The following is a 20,673-nucleotide window of genomic DNA, read 5'->3' as shown; positions in this document are numbered from 1 at the left end:
GACCAAAGATTAGCCTCTTTGATTAGAGAGGGCTCTCTCACAAACTCTTGATAAAATCCTTCACTACAATAGATGGCTAACTCTTTATTCATTCATGAAAGCAAAGCTGGTTGGAAACATATCAAACTAGTTCTCATTGGGCTATGGAGTCTCATATATTAAGTAAACAGGGAAAACATAGTCATCTCATGGAAGTCAAGGCTCTTTGCATCACATGTCAAACATACTCCATCAAAACATAGCTTGCCAAACACACAGGAAGTCAGAGCATAAGATTATGAATTCTGAGTGATTGTGTTACAACAAGGCTATAAAATAACATAAAATATAAAACACCATCATTATATTTGAACACAATAATCCATTGAGAATCTTGAGTAGAGATCAACACTGTTTTACTATTACTGTCAAAAAAGTCTTACAATGGCCCAAAACAACTCTGTTTTTCTATAAAATGTCCAACCTTTTTTACATATGAGTCATTTCTATATATAGCCAATCAAAACACTACTACCTGAGACTCCTCAACAAGCATGAAGGGAGCTCGGAATTCTAACATTAATTACCTTATCTCTATCATAAACAAACTAATTAATTACAAGAGATATCGTGCTACGAAAACAGAGGACTCCATTACATTGTCACTTCAAGTCTATCTCCTCGTGTACCTTGCTGCATCCTTGAAACTTGACACCTGTAGCACTTCAATAATAGCCAAACCAAACTGAAAACACATTCACTGGATGAGCAGCTTCGGATGCCTGATGTGTAGATGATTCATCAACCAATAAGAATATGTACCCTATGTTCACGGTTTCTGCCTCCCATTAGTGTTCATGCATTTAAGATCATGTTTCAAGCCATTTAATCCTCTGATAGTCCCGTATGATTGAAGAAAACTTATGATCTGGCCATCCCATAACTGAACAGGTGTACCACTCAACACCTCAGCAGCCCTACCAGAACCCTAAAAATTCGGACATAAAGTGAAAACTTTCAACAAAAGACAAAATTTCACCTTTTCTTCGAATACTTACACCTGGCACCTTTTTTAAACATCTGACTGACTTTCTATAGTCTCCATGCTGGCCTTAAGTCATCCCTTTAAATATTTGCTGACCTCAGCATTCAAACTCAAGTTTTCAACATAAACAGTCATCTACAGCAGTTTCGTAGCGCGCTACGAAACTGCTGTAGGTCATCAAAACTAAGCATATGAACCTTAAAGCAACAATAACTTAACTCTGTGATTTCTTCAGCCATTCTACATAGGTGTAAGGACATCAAAAAGTATCAAAAAGTTTTAAATGATGACAGCCAAAATATACCAAAATTTGGAAAGCAAATTTCTCCTTGGATCATTTAGCTAGTTTGCCTAGCTTCCCTTTCAAGCTGCTGACTTCTTCCTTTAACATCTTATTTTCTGCTCTTAAACTTGTATTCATTTGTTTCATGATTTTTTCCTGCTTCAGAGCTGGCACTGTCCACACATATGCATTAGATACTGAGTCAGCTTGGCTAATCAAACTTGTTCTGCCTTTCATTACAGCCTTTTTATAACTTGTATATCTCACTGCCTTTTCCTTAAAAACATTTTCAATCTGAGGTATTCTTTCCTTTGTTGCTCCAGCTTGCTTCTTAATAGCAATAACATTTCCACTTTGACTGATAATAACCTTATTATCCTTGCTCTTGCTTTTGGCTGCTTGAACTATTTCAGAGAAAACTTCAAGTGCCTCTGTCCTAGGCATTTCTAAAGGTGCTTTCTCTTTCTGAGCTTTCTCCACTTCTTTAATTTGCCTTCTTGTCACTGGTCTGCGTGGTTTAAAGGCATATTCTTCACTTGGCTCTTCAAACTTTAACCTTTTAGAAGCCCTTGATTTTTTAGAACTTTCAGGTGAGGACTGAGTTAGATCAATATGCATTGGTGGCACCAATTGATCTTGCTCAAGTTCTAGTGGTTCAATTTGAATTGGATGATCTTGCTCTAGTTCAATGGCTTCAAGTAAGTCATTTAAACTACCCTTTGAAATAGGACTTTCTTCCACAGGGACTGACTTTCCTTTCTCTTTGCTTAGTTGGCCTCTAGTTCTCACCCTTGAAACCCTTTCAACTTCACTGGATTTAGTTTCATCTTTCCTTTTGTGAGTCTTCTGCTTTGATGACTGAGGTGTTCCCTTAGGTGATGATTTAGGGGTTTCCTTTTCAGATACTCTAGATGACTTAGGAGTTTTATCTACTGATGCTTCAGGTGTTTCTTTAGCTGCTGGCTTAGGAGTTTTCTTCATTGATGTTTCAGGTGTCTCTTTAGCTGCCACAGACTTCTCTGATTTCTTTGCTTTAGTTTTAGGCTTCTTATGGTCTGTCACTTCTCTTCTAAGTTCAGCCAAAGTGGGTTCCTCACTCCTTTCTTCTCTTTCTCTCACAGGTAATGGAGTGAGGCCTGTTTTGCTTGGGAAACCGGCCATAAACACAAATGAATCCCAATCTTTACCAATTTTTTGTAAACTATCCAACACCAGCAATTTTACTAGACCATGATGAAAAAGGGATGTTTCACAAGCATCTTTCTTTAACTGAATCTTATCACACATTTTGCTAATACTCCTGAACAAATAGAAAGGTATGTCTATCGAAACCTTACCTGTGAAGTGTAACAGAAGTTTGAAGTGGTAGGAGTAAACTTTATTGTACCTACCCTCACATGTCAGGTACTTCTGGATACATGTCAATAGCATAGCATAATTCTCTTTTAGATAACTCCTTGGGACTGCTTTGGTGAGATCTTCATCTACATAAGGTGCCTTCAAAAACTCTTTGCAGGGACCCATGTCGAACTTGAAGTTTTTGAACCATTCTTGGCCACTCCTCGGAATTTCTGTGACAGTGGAAATAACTTCAGGAGACACCGGAAACTCCAACATTGCCACCTTCGAATTCAGTCCAGTGAAGTTTAATGCGAAAGCTTTGGTCACTTCTGCATGTCCTCCCCTCAATTTTTCGCAAAACCGCCAGCAGCCAGCACTTCGAAAGGCCTTTGCTACCTCTTCATCCCTGAGAGTAACATCTAACCCCTCCGGCTCTGTCCTCACACATTTACCAGATCGGTGTTCCTTTCTTTCCATGCTGCTTTGAATATTTTTACACAAGAAACTAATGGTGGCTTGTAGCATGAAAACAAACTTCGGCTTTGGAGAGCAGGCTCGCTTGCAGTAGTCCGTTTAAATAAGAACTTGGGCTTTTCATATAGCAAACACGTTCACATAATATGAAGAACCCATTATGAAATGACCATCTCTTATAACATCCCCTAAACTAACACACAAATACATGACTTCGGACCTTATGGCGAAATAATGGCTTATCATGACATGGAGAGGGTGTGAAATGACAATCATGAACGGACTTATGACTCACTACTCTCGGATTTGACATTCAGAGAAACAGTGCTGCAAAAAACCCTGAAACCCCGATTTCGTAGCGCGGGCAGTTCAAATTTAACAGGATGCGCTACGAAATCGCTGACAAACAGAGCGCTGCGAAAACACGAAATCATCATTTCGTAGCTAAACTGACCAATCAACCCTGCGCTGCGAAACTGCGCAAGTACCAATGACATCAAACCCGTGCTGCGAAACTGCGCAAAATACCAATGACATGACATGCTTTAACTAACAATGATGGAGGGTGTCTAATGATTTTTCCTTTACACGAATTCACATCAATAGCTCTTGAATTTCAAATTTCAAATTGACACATACTAATAAAACTATTCACAAGACTTCAAGACTTTATATAAAACTTATGGACAACCTTATATACATGCACTATAGTTTCAAGTGATAACAGTCTCTTTCATTCCTTTTCAGACTCCTTAAAGGAAAAGGTCCATCTGAGCACTTGTCACTTCAGGCTCATTAAAAATCGAAGGCGACTAGAGTCATCTTTAGCATTTTCTTGACTCTTAAAAATTGAAGAAGCAAGTTGTGTCAAAGCGTCTAAAATTCATTAAATTCGAATCATTTTTCCCCTTTATTTTGAGTTGATCAAGTAATCCACAATCGTGGAAGAAATTCAATCGAAACCCCATCATTCGCGGAGATTAATGAGTCAACCGTCTTTGACTCCGGAAATGAAACTATTCCGGACAAAGCGAACTCGTTTAACTGGATCAAAGTCCCCTGTTTTGCTTGGAACTTCTGTTCCAACGTCCTCAAGGACTCCGGTTACTCCAACCATCTCTGGTAACCCTACTTTTACAGAAGAAGTTCCGCAGCTGCAAGAGGACATTAGAACTAATCCTAGTGTAATGGTAAATGCCTCTATTCCTAAACTAGGTATGTCTACAACTGATTCGGAAGGTGTTACCCCTCCAACAACTGTCGCTGCAGAAATCATACCTTCTTCCGCACCAGAAATATTTTACGGACCTGATGGTATACCTCTACCACCTGGTTTGATTGCCATAGAAGAGATTGTGGAGGATCCTTCACCCAGTACTCCATTGCATTTTGGAGCCGGGATCACCCTATATCCTTCTTCATTAGAAGTTAGCTTCCCTTCATTGCAAGTTCCTATAGAATCCCAAGGAAATATCTTGGATAGACTAGATATGTCTGAACAACCGTCGACATCTAGGACTGTGTCATCTGACGCAGCAGCTGTAGAACCTCCTGCTGCTACTCCAACAATGTTCGCTGGTATACCATCTATCTCAACTAGCTCTCAACCGCTAGATGGAGTCCACCCAAGGACTGTTTCGACAGTATGGTTTGTTCCCGTTTGTTCGTCTGGAATAATATATGGAATCTCTTATGTTGAGTCTCAACAAATTGATCCTTCGCAACAGTATCAATTTAGGCAGTCCTATCCCCAAAGGAAAATTGTTCCTTTGAGCACTTGATTGCCACCATATGGGGAGCAGTATACCCTTTCATTATTTCCTCTGGGAGAACAACCATATGGGAGTTCGCAACAGAATTCGGGTCATGCTGGAATTACATCTAGTGGTTGGGTGCCAATACTGCCTCAACAACCAAGAGTTGTATACTCAATGCAACAAAGCCTACCTATGTTGAATATCCCCATTACACCACCCATTATGACAGTGTCGCAAGTGCAAGCATTTCCTGTTGTATGCCAACCTCAAGTTTCTCAGGTTGCAATACAACAGCGTCCTATCTACACGACACAACTACAATCACCGATTAGTGGCTCCCTAACCGAAGCGACCCAGGTTCAAACGGGTACTATTACCCCTCATCTAGGTCAAATAGCCAGTATTGGACAACAACAAATGGTTTCACAACCACGGCTGGTGCAGTATCAACAACCACAATTCCAACAAGTTTACCAAGGATTTGAGAAACAAATCTTTGCTAGTGATGGGTAGCCATATATTCAAAACGGTCAACATCAATCATTTCATAGTGGTTATGCCCATCAACCTTACCAAAGTTATCAACATCAAATGCACTATGCTGGTATGCAAAGACCCATTGCTCAGGCGATCCCATCTTATCCTGGGTATGCTTTGCCGAACCTGAATCAACCGTTTCCCTTCATATCGACTTTAGAGTTACTGGATCTAAATCAGATAACAAACTATCCAATTGCTTATGCCCCTTTGTGGTCGGTGATTCCTCACAAACTTCCGTCAAATATTCCTAAATTTAATGGAAATCCAGGTGAAGAGCCGTCGAATCATGTGATGACCTTTCATCTGTGGTGTTCATCCAACACTCTCAACGATGATTCAATTAGGCTTGACCTTTTTCAGCGAACGTTAACTGGTCCAACAACAAAATGGTACATTGAATTTCCTAGAGCTTCATTTGATAACTTCAGCACCCTTGCCACAACCTTTTTAACCCATTTTCAATTACCCATAAGGTACGAAATAAGAACATAGCTGCTTACCAATTTCAAGCAGACAACAGCCACTCACATATCTGATCATATTCATGAGTGGCGGCATCGTCGTAGAATGGTAAAGACATATGTTCTTGATCACCTGTTAGCTAAATGGTTTATTAAGTCCTTGTTACCTTCTATCACAGAAGATGTGGCAAAGGGAGGGGTCGTCACCGAAGAACAAGTCATCGCTCGTGCGCAATATCTAGACTTGATCTATACTTAATCTGGTATGCTCATGACAAAATCCCTGATGCTCCTAGACCAGAATTTTCCATTCCTCGTCCTCTTAAATGAAACAAGAACTCTCATGCTGGCGATGGCGTAATAGGGACGACAAGCACGAAATCAATAAAGGCTACATCTAAGAAAGCCCGTAAGATTTCTGATCAAAATCCAAATGAATAACTTCTCGCCTCGGAGGTAAATGTCGTGTCGACTGACAAAGGCAAAGAACTGAAGCAACCAGGAGGCAAGAAGAAAAAGAAAGGGAAAAAGAAGAAACAAGAAGGGTCGTCTCCTGAAAAATCTTCTACAAACCCTTATGGGCAAAGGAAACCCCCTGCGGGGTGTCGGATATGTGATGAGGATCATCGGATGAGAGATTGTCCACATAAAACTGAAGTTAAGAAACTCTTTAAGAGTTCAAAAACCTCAACGGTATTAACTGATCCATTTCCAAACCTGGGAACCAATCTGGTTGCTAGTGACAATGCTTCCCCATCCCAAGTGCTTATGTTTTCCATTTCAAAAGAACAAAAGGATGCTTTGATATCGACTAGGAATAAATATTACAGGAGTCCACAGCTGTCGAACAACATGGCTACTGATCAACTTAGTAGTTTGACAACAACTTCGACTGAAGTTGTGCCACCCATCATTCTTGAGCTAACGATAAAGCCGCCAAAGGGAGTAGTACACAAATCGATGTTTAATCGTCGTGCCAGAGCAACACAAAATTATAATATAGTAGAGGACCTAGCCCAATCGCCATCCACTATGTCGACACTTGAGGTACTACAAAATTGCCCCTCCAAGAAGCAGGCTGTATTATCAGCAATAGGTGGGATTGACCCAGTGGATTCCAATCTTGTGGCCTTTAATCATAAAGGATATGACCCTCAGTTAGCAGCTCAACTTGCTTTCATTATTCAAGTGAAGGCCCTCAACAAAACTGTTCATCGAACGATTATTGATGAGGGAGAATCTACATGTATTATGTCGATGAGTTGCTGGAAAACTTTAGGATCACCACCGTTGTCGAGATCGTCAACGACTTTAAAAGCATTTGATGGATGGACATACACTCCATATGGGATTTTAAGTAACTTGCAAGTCGAATTGGGGGGAAAGACAGTAGAAATTGATGTTGAAGTTATCGACGGAAACCTCGATTACAACATCCTACTAGGAAGGCCCTGGATTTATGCTATGGATGCCGTTGTGTCGACATACTTCAGAAAGATTGCATTTCCTTTTCAAGGAGGAATTACAATCGCGACCAACAAACCTTTCTCCCCAATAGTTCACAAGTTACGGGAAACATTCCGATGATCCACAGGAGCTCTAAGTCGCTTCAAAATATCGGAGTAGGCCAACTAAAAGACCCGACATTGCTGGGTACTTTTTCCCTACCACCTCCAAACAATCTGGCGGAAGTGGCCACGGTGGAAACCTGCAATATGATATCTTATATATCTAAAAGATTCAGAAGATTCCTGAATGTTTTGTTAGCATGGATCATCGCCATTTTAGAAATATTGTAGCAATCAATTTTCTTGGCCTGGGGGGCAAACCCAAAACAATGCTCATCGAGTGTTTGGATAGATAGGTCTAAGAAATATGGGACCTCTCAGATCCTTGGCCACATGTACATTCTACAGGCGAAGGAATCATTAAGCCAATGATGATAGGAGAGGCACCATGGGAAGATTACCACCATCGTTCTCATCTTCCAAATTACTATGAAGATTATTCCAGTGACCTTAATCATCCTTCAATTTTTTATTTTCTATCAAATACCGTAAATACGGTGGATTCCGAGGATGGTTCTTATCTCGTGTCAACCTTGTTAAAAATGAAACGAGTAATGAGGAAATTTCTTTTACTGTGTCAACCTCATTAAAAAATGAAACAACTCCCTTTCCAAATCCAAGTCGAGTCTTTCAAAGATCTTGAAGGTAAACCTTCATTCCAACCACCAAGTTGAATGCAATGAAGCTTGGGGGGCATGCACCTTGATTTGCATTATTATACTGGGGGCATGCGAACTTATAACAAGCATAGTTTTTCGTTTCAAGCTTGTGTAAACATGAAACCGAATCTCAGTAATGTTACTGCAAGGTTCAAGCTCGTTGAAAAATAAACCCGCCATGAGCAATGTTACCGTAGGTTTCAAGCTCATTAAAAACTAAACCCGCCACGAGCAGTTTTTGTGTGAAGTTCAAGCTCGTTAAAAATTAAACCTAAGAAATGAGCAAATGTTCCCCCCAAGTTTAAGCTCATTAAAAAAATGAACCAACCTCCGGTAAATAACCATTGTGAATGCATTATCATCATCTTTTGAGCCTTGGTTGTGTTCTTACCATCACCTCCACTCGGTTTAGCCAATCATATGCCTCCATTTGATTGTTTACCCTTTTGAGGAACAGTTGCGAAGAGTGATTCTATTATCCATCCTTGTGACACTGCCATGATTGGAAAATTCCAAACCTTACCTAGAATTAGTAGCTACCCAAAAATATCACTCGTTCCTCAAAGACGAGTCTCCTTTAAGCTCTTTTCACCTCACTCGTAAAATGTGAAAGGATTGCGGAGCAGTTGGCCTCTCCAGCTCGTTAAAGCTACCGGGAGTGTTATCCCTTCTCTAGATTTTAATCTTTTTGGACATGAGGGATTATTACACAAAAAGATCGAGTGCTTGTCTTGTTCGGCTCGTTAAAACTATCGAAAATTCATCCCTTTTGTATTATTTTATACTTTTTCAGACTTAAGGGATTATATGACGAAAAAGGATTACTGGATTTTTCTTTCCATCCCTTTTCAGACTCTCTAAAATTGAAAAAAGACCAAGTTGTCTTTTTTGTTAAACTCATTAAAACCAATAGCGACAAACTTGTCCATAGAGACAAGAACGAGTTTCACTGTCGCTAGGCTCGTTAAAACATAGCGATGGGTTTTCCCGAAGGGAAAATTATAGAACAAGCATATGTTATCCTCCTCAAGCTTGACAAAAGTAAAGAGGTACTGGTCAGAAATGACTAGGGAAAATTGGGAAGAAAACTTGAAGACACTTTATTGGTAGCGAGTCACTCTTGAACATGACACTTTCACTCCATCACCATGATTGAGTCGGGTTGGGTTATTTCGTTCACCAGTCATATTACCATTGGTCCATCGCACCATCCATCTTTGGGGTAAACGCTACCAATCCATTTTAGTGTCACCGATATGTTCAAGAGAAGCCGATCAGATAACTCACCAACCCAGCCTGTGCCTCACCCACTACAATACCTTCACGCTTCATTCTTTCATGACCACCACCCTAAACCCTGTATCACCAGATCATTTTCACCTCCACAAAATCATTTGCTCCATTCCGTGTCGTAGATGTGGGATTCATTAAGGCCCTCCTACGACGGGTTACTTCTTGTCGACAATAGCTCATTATCCAATAAGTCAACCTAGGAGCAACCCTTTCAGTACTTTGAAGCTTGCCTGCCTCAATGGCAACTTTCTCACTTCCGGCGACAAGTTTACATCAATGGCCTTCGACCGAAATATTTTGCATGGTGTTCGATGCCAAGTCCCTTTTTCACACCACGAATATTGTACTGTGGTACCTTGAGGGTCATCATCATCATCGGTGATTCCTCTTGTGCCTGTTAACAACTTAAATCATTGGCTCATAATCAGGAGATGTCTTTCCATGTTCGACTCCAGAACATTTTTCATGTGGATCGACTTGTACTTCTGGCGAAGAATGGATGAGTTTGAAGACCCCGGATCTAGTTCCATCCATCCGGGCTATGATATATTCAGCAAAATAAAGACATCAAATGTACATCATTGCTGCATAGATGATCATTTGAATCAAAGGATGATGGCTCTGCCAGAATCATCAGTTTGCCACACAGATGATTGTCTGTCCTATGTACATGAAAATGAATTTATAAATTTGAGCATAGGATTTCACGCCTCAGCTAGATCATGAAAATATTATGAAGATAATGTATTGTATTGTATCTTATTACAGGTCGCCTTCCAGTTCGAAAAACCTCGGATCCTCATGATAAATCAGCTCACCCGACATCAAAAGATTTTCGACCTCATTCTTTAGGGGGCAACTGTTATAGACATATTTGGGCACTACAACCCCAATCACATATGTCCATAAACCAAGGGCTTCTGAGTCCCTAAAAGTGATGTTTCATGTGAACAAGGTCAGCTGATTACATCATCTCCCAGAAGTTCTCCACAGAAAACTGCTCAGAACTAGTCAAAACTGGACCATACATATTGCCCAGTGCTAAGGGTACGATGCATCTCACCTGCTCAGTGAAAAAAGTGCGATGCATACTGGAAACCCCTTCTGTAGGGTGCGATGGGCAAGAGTAGACAAATGGTAGAGACAGTTTGCAAGGTGGATGATCATGGAATATTCCAGAAACTTCTCTTGTGACACTTGCCTCTCTCAATTTTCCCAGGGATGAGTAAGAGATCATCAATCTCCAAGTGGAATCAAGAACTATCAGAGAGAAGACACTAATCAAAATCCCAGAAGCTGACTCACCCTCCTGCAATCATTTATATATGGATCCCTCATCCCAGAGATCTAGAGGCTGGAATCTTATATCTTGTAAGGAAGTGCTATTGGTTTCCTGGTGGAAGATCATAGTGTTGGGTGATCTATGCTTTTCATGAGGTGAAGAAGGGCTTTCATACTGGGAGGATGATGCTGGGTCAGATCAATTGGTTGTAATCCTCTCTTCTATTCTCTTTATCAATAAAGTTATTCAAGTTTTCCTCCACATTTTTGTATGTTTGATGATATATTCATTTGTGTGGTCAATATATATTTGGTCCTATATTATTTGTGATTGTAGATCTCTACACTTTGAAGGTATTATGCTGCTCTGACTTTACAGGTACTCTTTGAAGCGGAGTGGTCAAGGAAGGAGTGGCAAAGACCTGTCAGAGAGGAGGAGGAACAAGGAAGGAACCGAGAGAGAGATCGAGGTTGGTATTCTTTGCACCTCTCCTATCTACTTCTCGTAAAGGAAAACGAAAGTAACTTTAATCTGTTTGTTTCTAAGATAGCTACCCGTCTTAGTGGGACTAGCAGCGCTGCATAGACACTAGATTTCCTGATAACATTTCTGGAGAACTCTTTGGAAGAAACTAGGAGCTAACCTCAGTTTTAGTTCACCATACCATCCTCAAACAGATGGATAGACTGAAGTAGTAAACTGAAACTTGGGAAACATATTGAGAAGTTTAGTGTATCAAAATCTTAAGTAGTGGGATTTAGCACTAGCTCAAGCTGAGTTTTCTTATAATGACACTCCAAACTGAGGTATTGGAATGAGCCATTTCAGATTGTTTTTGGGATAAATCCAAGAGGTGTGTATGAGCTAAGAAATTTGGGTCAACAGGAGATAAGAAGTGAAAAAGTTGAAGAGTTTGCAGAGCATATGCAGAGAGTACAAGAAGATGTCAAAGGTAGATTGCAGGAAAGTAGTGGCAAATACAAACAAAGAGCAGATATGAAAAGAAGAGAGAAAGAATTCAAAGTGGGAGATTTAGTGATGGCGTATTTGAGAAAAGAAGGATTTCCTGCTAAGACTTACAATAAACTAAAAATGAAAAATATAGGACCATGTAGAATTGTAAGAAAGTTTTCAGCTAATTCTTCTGAAATTGAATTTGCCAGAAGGGATTGGAATATCACCTATCTTCAATGATGTAGATTTGTATCCATACAAAGAGACAAAGACAAAGCTACAGGAGGAAACTACAAGAGATGAAGTTCAAACTTTGAACTGGGAAGAACAAATGCCAAATACAGTTAAGAAACAAGTGGAAGCTATTTTGGAGAAAAGAGTATCCAAAAGAACCATAGGACAAGTTTATTTTCAATATCTAGTCAAATGGAAAGGACAGTCAGTGGAGGATGCTAGCTGGTTGACAACAACAAAGTTGTAGAAGTATGGAGTAAACCCTAAAAGTCTGAGGGATGTTTCTTTTCCTCCCCGAGAGTCTGATGCAGGAGAATCTGAACTTAGCCAACAATGTGAAGGTTTGTTCACATGTTGTGGTTAAATGAATTGAATTTCACTGACCTGAGTGGTCAAAATTTAGTTTTAACGAGAGGGCTGGATCTCTCAAGAAATGATTTGTATTTCATTATTGTAATAGTTAGGAAATTGTCTTATTTTAGATTAAGGGGTAAGTTTTTAGCATAAGTGTGTGATAGAGCTTGAAAATAGAGATTGAGTTGTTAGAATGATTAAAATAGAAGATTGAGTTGTTAAGCACAGTTGGAATAGGATCTGACTCATAAAATGAAGAAAATTGTAATGGAAAGGGATTGGCAGAGATGAGAGAGGATTGAGTGAAGCGAGAGTGGAGTGATAGAGAGGATTTCCAGATTGAAACAAGGGTCTTTTGAATTGTTGTAATCGAGCCAAAGGGCCGAGACTCTATAACATTTATCATATTGAATAATTGATGTCGCGTGTAGTTAAGTGTCGATTCCATTGAGAACTCTCATTTTGCCTCTGTTTATTTGTATTCGGAACGAAATCAAATATTTCTCTGTTTTATGCTTTATGTAATAAATCTTAGAGTTCAAAGGATAATTGGGGGCCTTAGTTAAATAATAGTGGCAGAAGCCCGCATTAAATCCCAACCATCGATTTAAAGTCAAACCAATGGTGCGATATCACACTAGCCATTGGATTATCCCATATCACATCACAACATTCCATTGGCAGTTGAATAGACCTCAGGCCTTAAGACCATGTGATGTGTGATCACTGATCCATTGCATCATAAATATTTCAATTATATGTGAACGAGCCTCGAGCATTAGGAAACTGCGATATGCGATGGCGCGATGCGATCGCTGAATAACTCGCATCACAACGTTTCATGTGTATGTATTAAGTCCTAAGCGCTTGCCCATTGCGATTTGTGATTTTGATATCAGTTGTGAACTTTCAGATCAGTTGTGTTGTGATCTACAATATATCATCGAGCATTCTATTAAAAGGAGAAATATCAGTTTTGGGAACGGAAAAGAGGGGATCAGAGTAGCACAGCAAAAGGCCTGAATATAAAGGGAAAAGGTAACCATGGGACCAATTGTGATAATTTCTAAAATAATTGCTTCCTATGTCAATTTATTATAAATTCCCGATTATATACGATAATAATTTAATAAAAAAGGCCCGCTTGTTATTTTTTTTATTTAATTTTATTTGAAAAATACAAGTCTTAATTCACCATTTACTTATCCATGGCTTCTCCTTCTAGGTATAAACAAAGCTCGATAGTGAGGAGGAGATAGCTATGCAAAGAAAGAGGAAGATTATTTCCTTACAATATGTAGAAATTTAGGATATTTAGATCGAAAGTAAAGGATAATGAGCCAGAAATGGCAAACTATTTTTGTTTTTCGTGAGCCAAGGAGCTTCATTTAATTTTTTCTGCGTCATGTGTAGACCTTATTTTAAAAAAATGTATTATTAGTTAAGCGGACATGATGGATAGATTTAATGGTCCAGAATTTGACAAAGAAATTCGAAGTAAAAATTCACACTTGTCCATTTCTTATTGAGTATTTTTTGAATATATTTTTTTGGATTGTGGCCTCTTTTATTTTTTCAAAAAAGCCTGAGAGTTGTTACATTTTTGTATTATTTTAAAGTGTTGGAGCAAAGGAGAAAACACTGAAACTGCTAATTTCTCGAAAGAAAGGAATTTTGGATATGGGTATTTTTATCAATATTTTAAAGTCAATTTGTTCTCCTTTTATTGTTTGCAGTTTCTCTTTGTTTTGTGGTATATGCATTTCTGTAAAACAACATTAGCATAAATTCATTTTCTGAATATGTTTAAGTACTGCAATATTTTAATGACATGTATCAAAGATATTTAATAATATTTTAATTGTGATATGAGCTTATAATAGTTATTTTAATTAATTTCTTAATTAAGAGAATTGTTTTAAATTGTTTTTCAATTCGGAACTAAATGATTAATTTCTTACTCATCTACTAAGGAAATTTATTCTAGATCACAATGAAACTATTAACCTTGGGTAATAAGTATATTAGTTTATATATTTTATCTTTTAGTCGTAAATCATTCCAAATCCATCTTTTCCATCCCATTATAAGCATTTCTTATCAATTTTATCACCTCTCATTAGGAAACTGGTCCCATTTATATCCAGTCAGATCCACTACCTGAAATAGAAAAGAAGTTGTTTAAGGTGTAGACCAGGTGGTTATCCCCCATGTTGTTGTAGCAATTTTCGAGGCATCAACAGAAGTGGAGACAACATATTTAATGAAGATCAATGCAAATAACAATGTTGGACGTAATTTTTATTTTTAGCAAATTTATCAACCTCAAAGAATGAATATTTTTGTGTGGAGAGGCACTCTATAGCCCAATATTAAATGGAAACTCAACATATTAAACTTATATTAATATCTTAAATGTATATTTAATAGTTATGCAATAAAAGTAAATTTGCATTGAATATACACATTTTATGAAATCTTTAAAACATTGAGGCTAGCCTCCTAAGCATAGACATAAAGATAAACCCTGAGCTTAATTAAACACATTCCACTTGTGAATGATCTATGCCCTTCATCTTAATTTATAAAAAAAAATTAGCAAAAAAAATAATAATAAATTGGATAAATATAATGTACAGAACCATGGGAAAAAACTAGTATATTAAATAAATATAGCTTACAAAACCAATGGCAATAACCAAACCATGAACAATAAACTTTTTCCAAAAGCTACTATAACACAATCAAATCTAGTGACTATAAATAAATGTTTTAGTGGGCTATAAAATAAAGTGATATTTATATATAATATTTAATTTAACTAAATTTAAAAAAAATCACAATTTAGTAATATTTTAATAGAAAATGTCTACTATTAGTGTAGAGTATATAAATCTCACCATAAAAATTTAACATAGTAATAAATTTATACAAATTATATGTGTGATCTATTAAAATAATTAATACAAGATATAACTATATACAATGATAACGATGATCACATCTACCACAATTTTACTACAACTCTCTCCACTACCATTAAAAAATTCTCTACCAAAGTATCTTATAAACATAATGGTAGAACTTTCAACCCTTGGTGTGATAACGATTGTAAGTTTGCTACGAAAGTGATTATAGATGCTCCCAAAAAAAGTGTAAATCTTGAAAACATGGGATACCTATCTTAAGAATCTTTATAACTACTTAGAAATCATGGGAAACATTTTAAACAACTCTTATAGAGGAAGATATATTTTATTTGAAAGACATGGAATTTAGGATTAAGAAGCTTGCTAATGGGAAAGCTAGGGATATTGAAGATTATCAAGTTGAATTTTTCAAAATTCAAAAGACTATCTGCATTCCTCACATACAGAAAAGCATCAATTAGGTATTTGATGTACAAGAAAAAAGTTGTGCAACATGGAAGCCAAGAGGCCCTCAAAAGTTGTTTTTAACTCTAGTCAAAACCGCCACCTTCAAATCAAGTGAGGGTGGCATAAGTATGCCTAGTTATGGTTCATCCATTTGGGGATAAAGGAGGGGATCACCTTGAGGAATAAAGATGAAATTAAAAATACTGTCCTTTCCAAATTTAAGGCTAACTTGTGGGATGATAACAAGTTAGAGGGGAAAAAGATAAGATATTATAAGTAGGTGATCAACCCCACTCTTGCTAACTATAATTATCTTTCTATCTTGACTAGTGCTAAGAGGAAAATGAATATTGCAAATACAAGAACTAATTCTTATGAGCTCAGTCTTGCTAACTAGAATTATCTGTCTATCTTGACTAGTGCTAAGAGGAAAATGAATATGGAAAATAAAAGAACTAATTCTCATAAGATTTAGAGTGAAACTAGGGGTAGTCTATTCCTAAAACACATTGGGACGAAAGAATGGCGTAGTCTAACTTATAGAAGAAATAGTTATAGCAAGAATTCACCAAAATACGGAAATACAAATTCTAGAATTTTTGTTGCTTCAAATACATTTTTTTAATGCATAAATAGATTCAGGACCTGAAAAACCCAGGCCACTCAAATTATGTATATTAAACAATTTAAACTCAATCTTTTAAAAAACTATTTGTGGAATTTTGATTAAAATTAACTATGAAAGAAATTGTGAAAAATGCCATTTCTTGTATCAATTAGACTAAGTCTGAAAGAATTTCCTCCCTTTATATATAATGTATATGATATATTTCAACTCAATTTATAAGTGAAATTAAAAAATTATAAATAAATCAAGAATTAATAATTAAAGGTTATGACATTTTTTATCAAGATTATGAATTAAGTTAGCAGTCTAATTAATAAATGAAATGATTTTTTTTGGAACATTTTTTTGTCAGTTTTATTCAAAATATAGTATAAATTTTTCATATTAGTCTTTAGCGCATATTTTTGGAAAGTTTTTCGGTTTGTTTTCCAATCTAATTTCTCTAGAATCTGGTAAGGATTCATTGAAATCACAAGTTTGAAAGGTGTACTATTCACAATCCAAGTGCCCTTGAGATTTTGAGGGTGTTAAATCCATATGTGAAGTAAAAGAAACTTTTCTAGTGTGAGAAATCCACCAAAAACTACAAAATGTAGTACTTAAAGACTACTCCTAAATTTTTAAAATTCATATGTTTAAGATATTTAATTGGAAAAGAACAAGTGCCTCAAGGATTTTCATGGTGTAAAATCTATTTATCCATTCCATTTTTGTGAATTCAAAAGTGGATTAGCACCAAAAATCCATTTCATATTGCGAAGAGATGCTGTCCAACCTAGTATGGTAGAGATGTTGTAATGTAATGTCTTGTTTAACCCTGAAAAAAATTAACCCTATGTGAAAAAAAAAATTATCATCAAAATAATAATAACTTAATGGTATTTTCCCATGGTATAAAAACTCATGGTATTGACCCATTTTATTCATGTGGAATATGAAGCGTTTAGAGAGTGAACTTAAATTAAAGGGTGAAATATTTGATCCCTCTCCAAGGCTTGGTAGATCTCGAGTTAAGATGGATCTAGGGGGGTCTATTAGTATGGTAGACATGTTGTAATGTAACACAATGGTCTCGAAGCATTTTTCTTCTCTCATATTATATAAAAATAAAAATAAAATAAAATATAAACTATAAAATATAGAATTACAGTTATAATTAAATAAATAATTATAATTAATAATTAAAACATTGTAGATCCATATTAACTTTCCATCTACGGAGAGCAGAGAGAAATCAAATCACTTGATGATTTTGACCATTATTTTAATGAAAAGAGCATATATATATATATATATATATATATATATATATATATATTATAATTAAAGATAACGAGTCAAATATCCTAGGATAATTAAAACCCCTTTTTGGGTGAAAAGCTCTTTTTCTAGGATGCGTAAATTCTAAATTAAGACTTACCAAAAATGGTATCAAAAATTAAATTTATATATAATTTTAATAAATTATCATAATTCCCCGGATGCGGGTGACTCGACAGGTGGCACTGAGGAGCCACATGGTAACCATGTGCTGCCTCATGTCTAAGCTGGGCATTCAATACGATGAAGCCGCCAAGGAATAAAGGATCGGGCAAACAGAGGAGGCAATTCAATGCACCGTCCGGGTTATTGGAGCGCCTGCAGTGAGCAGTTATGGCGAGAAAAGCTCGAGGTAGGGGCGAACAGATTATTAAAGGTGGCGGGACGATGGTTCATGGACAGTGTCTTGTATTTGGAATTCAGGCTCCTGCCTGGTCTTCGGTCCTCAGAGCATCAGCTCTTGCTATCCCCCTATCTGTTGGACGCCATTGCTATTCTGTTAAGCTGGTTGGGTGCCGTTTCTATACTATCGGGTGTTGCCTCAAGCCGGATAATCCTTCTTATTCTGCCCTGGTCCTTACCCCCGGCGCACTGGCAAAGATGGTTAGGCCCCGACAGCGCTTGCTCAGCCGTCGTGGCTCTGGCCGGGGAGGGTCATCTCGTCCTCCAGTCGAAGAATCAACCACCCAATGCTGTCGTCGTCATTGCCACCGAGTTGCAGAGGCCAATCCCCTCTAATCCAACCAATTCATGGACTCTAGTAGCCCAGATTCTGACCCAGCACCCTTGCCTGCCTTTGGCTCTGCCATTTTTACCTTCAGTAGCTCTCAGAACATGCCCCGTATTAATGCCCACATTTCAGTTCTCTTCCTTGAGGATTCTCAGAATGATGGCGATGGTCATTGCAGCAAAGGGAAGCACCCAGGTGAGAGTTCGGAGAATGTTGAGGGGAAACCAGCGGAGGCACCAGAGCAGGCTGCCAACCTTCATCAGCCTCAAACGGTGCAGGCTCCCTATCCGTCTGCAGAGGAAAGGGAGAAATATGGCTGGTGCGAGGTGGTCGAGGAGGAGCTGGAAGATTAGCTGTCCAGCCGTCCAACATTGCACACTCCAGCATTGCTCAGGTCTTGTTTTGGCTTTCTGTTTATGTAATGTCGGTTCAATGTCTGTTCTTGTTGAATTTGCAATGCCCGAAAGGGATACTGCTGATGGTCTTTTGTTGCCCCTGCGTGGGATGAACACTCCCGGTCCAAAGACCCTGCGAGGGAAAACTAGTTTTCATATGGTTGCTCTTTTTTGGTTCAGGGCCCCTGCGTGGGTTGTTTTGAATAGATATGGTGCCCCTGCGAGGGCGGTCTTTTTTATTTTTCCCACTACAGAGTGCTACAGTTTAGCCTCTAGTAACATGGCACTGTGTATGTAATTGTTTTCTTGGTTCTTGTAAATAATAGAATAGTAGTTTAACGAGAATTTTTTTTTTTATCATAATTAACGATAACCACTCAAATCTCTTAGGATGACTAAATCCATTTTTTGAATGAAAAAAGAATTTTCAAGGATCCGATCCAGAATTAAGATCTATGTAAATCCACAATTAAGACTTACCTAAAATGGTATCAAAATTTAAATTTATATCTATTTTTAATAAATTATAATAATTAAATATAACAATTCAAATCTCTTAGGATGATTAAAATCCCATTTTGAGTGAAAATAGTCTTTTCGAGGATCAGTAAATCTAGAATTAAGACTTACCTAAAATTGTACCAAAATTTAAATTTAATAATAATTAAATATAACCAATAAAATCTCTTAAGATGATTAAAACCCCTTTTTTTGAGAGAAAAGAGCATTTTCGAGGATGCCTAAATCCTGAATTAAGACATACCTAAAATGGTATGAAAATTTAAATTTATATCTATTTTTAATCAATTATAATAATTCAATATAACGAATCAAATCCCTTAGGATGATTAAAACCCCTTTTTTTAGTGAAAAGAGCCTTTTTGAGGATCTGCAAATCTAGAATTAAGAGTTACCTAAAATGGTATGAAAATTTAAATTTATATCTATGTTTAATAAATTTTAATAATAAAATATAAGCAATCAAATCTCTTAGGATGATTAAAACCTCTTTTAGAGTGAAAAGAGCATTTTCGAGGATCCATAAATCCGAAATTAAAACTTACCTAAAATGGTATCAAAATTTAAAAATAAATTTTTAATAAATTATAATAATTAAATATAACCAATCAAATCTGTTAAGATGATTAAAACCCCTTTTTGAGTGAAAATGACATTTTCCAAGATCCGTAAATCTCTAATTAAGACTTACCTAAATTGGTATCAAAATTTAAATATATATCTATTTTTAATAAATTATAATAATTAAATATAACCAATCAAATCTCTTAAGATGATTAAATCCCTTTTTGAAAGAATATAGAATTTTAGAGGATGCCTAAATCCTGAATTAAGACATACCTAAAATGGTATGAAAATTTAAATTTATATCTATTTTTAATAAATTATAATAATTAAATATAACCAACCAAATCTCTTAAGGTGATTAAAACCCCTTTTTGAGTGAAAAGAACATTTTTGTGGATCCATAAATCTAGAATTAAGAGTTACCTAAAATGGTATGAAAATTTAAATTTATATATATTTTTAATGGATTCTAACAATTAAATATAAGTAATCAAATCTCTTAGGATGATTAAAACTCCTTTTTGAGTGAAAAGAGCATTCCATAAATCTCGAATTAAGACTTACTTAAAATGGTATCAAAATTTAAATTTATATCTACTTTTGATAACTTATAACAATTAAATATAACCAATCCAATCTGTTAACATGATTAAAACCCCTTTTTGAGTGAAAAGAGCTTTTTCCAAGATCCCTAAATCCAGAATTAAGACTTACCTATGGTGGTATTAAAATTAAAATTTATATCTATTATTAATAAATAAGAATAATTAAATATAACCAATCAAATTAAAATTTATATCTATTATTAATAAATAAGAATAATTAAATATAACCAATCAAATATCGTAGGATGATTAAAACTCCTTTTTGAGGGAAAAGAGCTTTTTCAAGGTTCTGTAAATCTTGAATTAAG

This window comes from Pinus tabuliformis, chromosome 4_2 (genome assembly GCF_031772625.1).
Source record: "Pinus tabuliformis cultivar Carrire ecotype Pingquan chromosome 4_2, CPIR1, whole genome shotgun sequence".
In the NCBI taxonomy this organism is placed as follows: Eukaryota; Viridiplantae; Streptophyta; class Pinopsida; order Pinales; family Pinaceae; genus Pinus; species Pinus tabuliformis.
The sequence above is the reverse complement of the archived record's forward strand: the minus strand, read 5'-3'. Positions refer to the sequence as shown.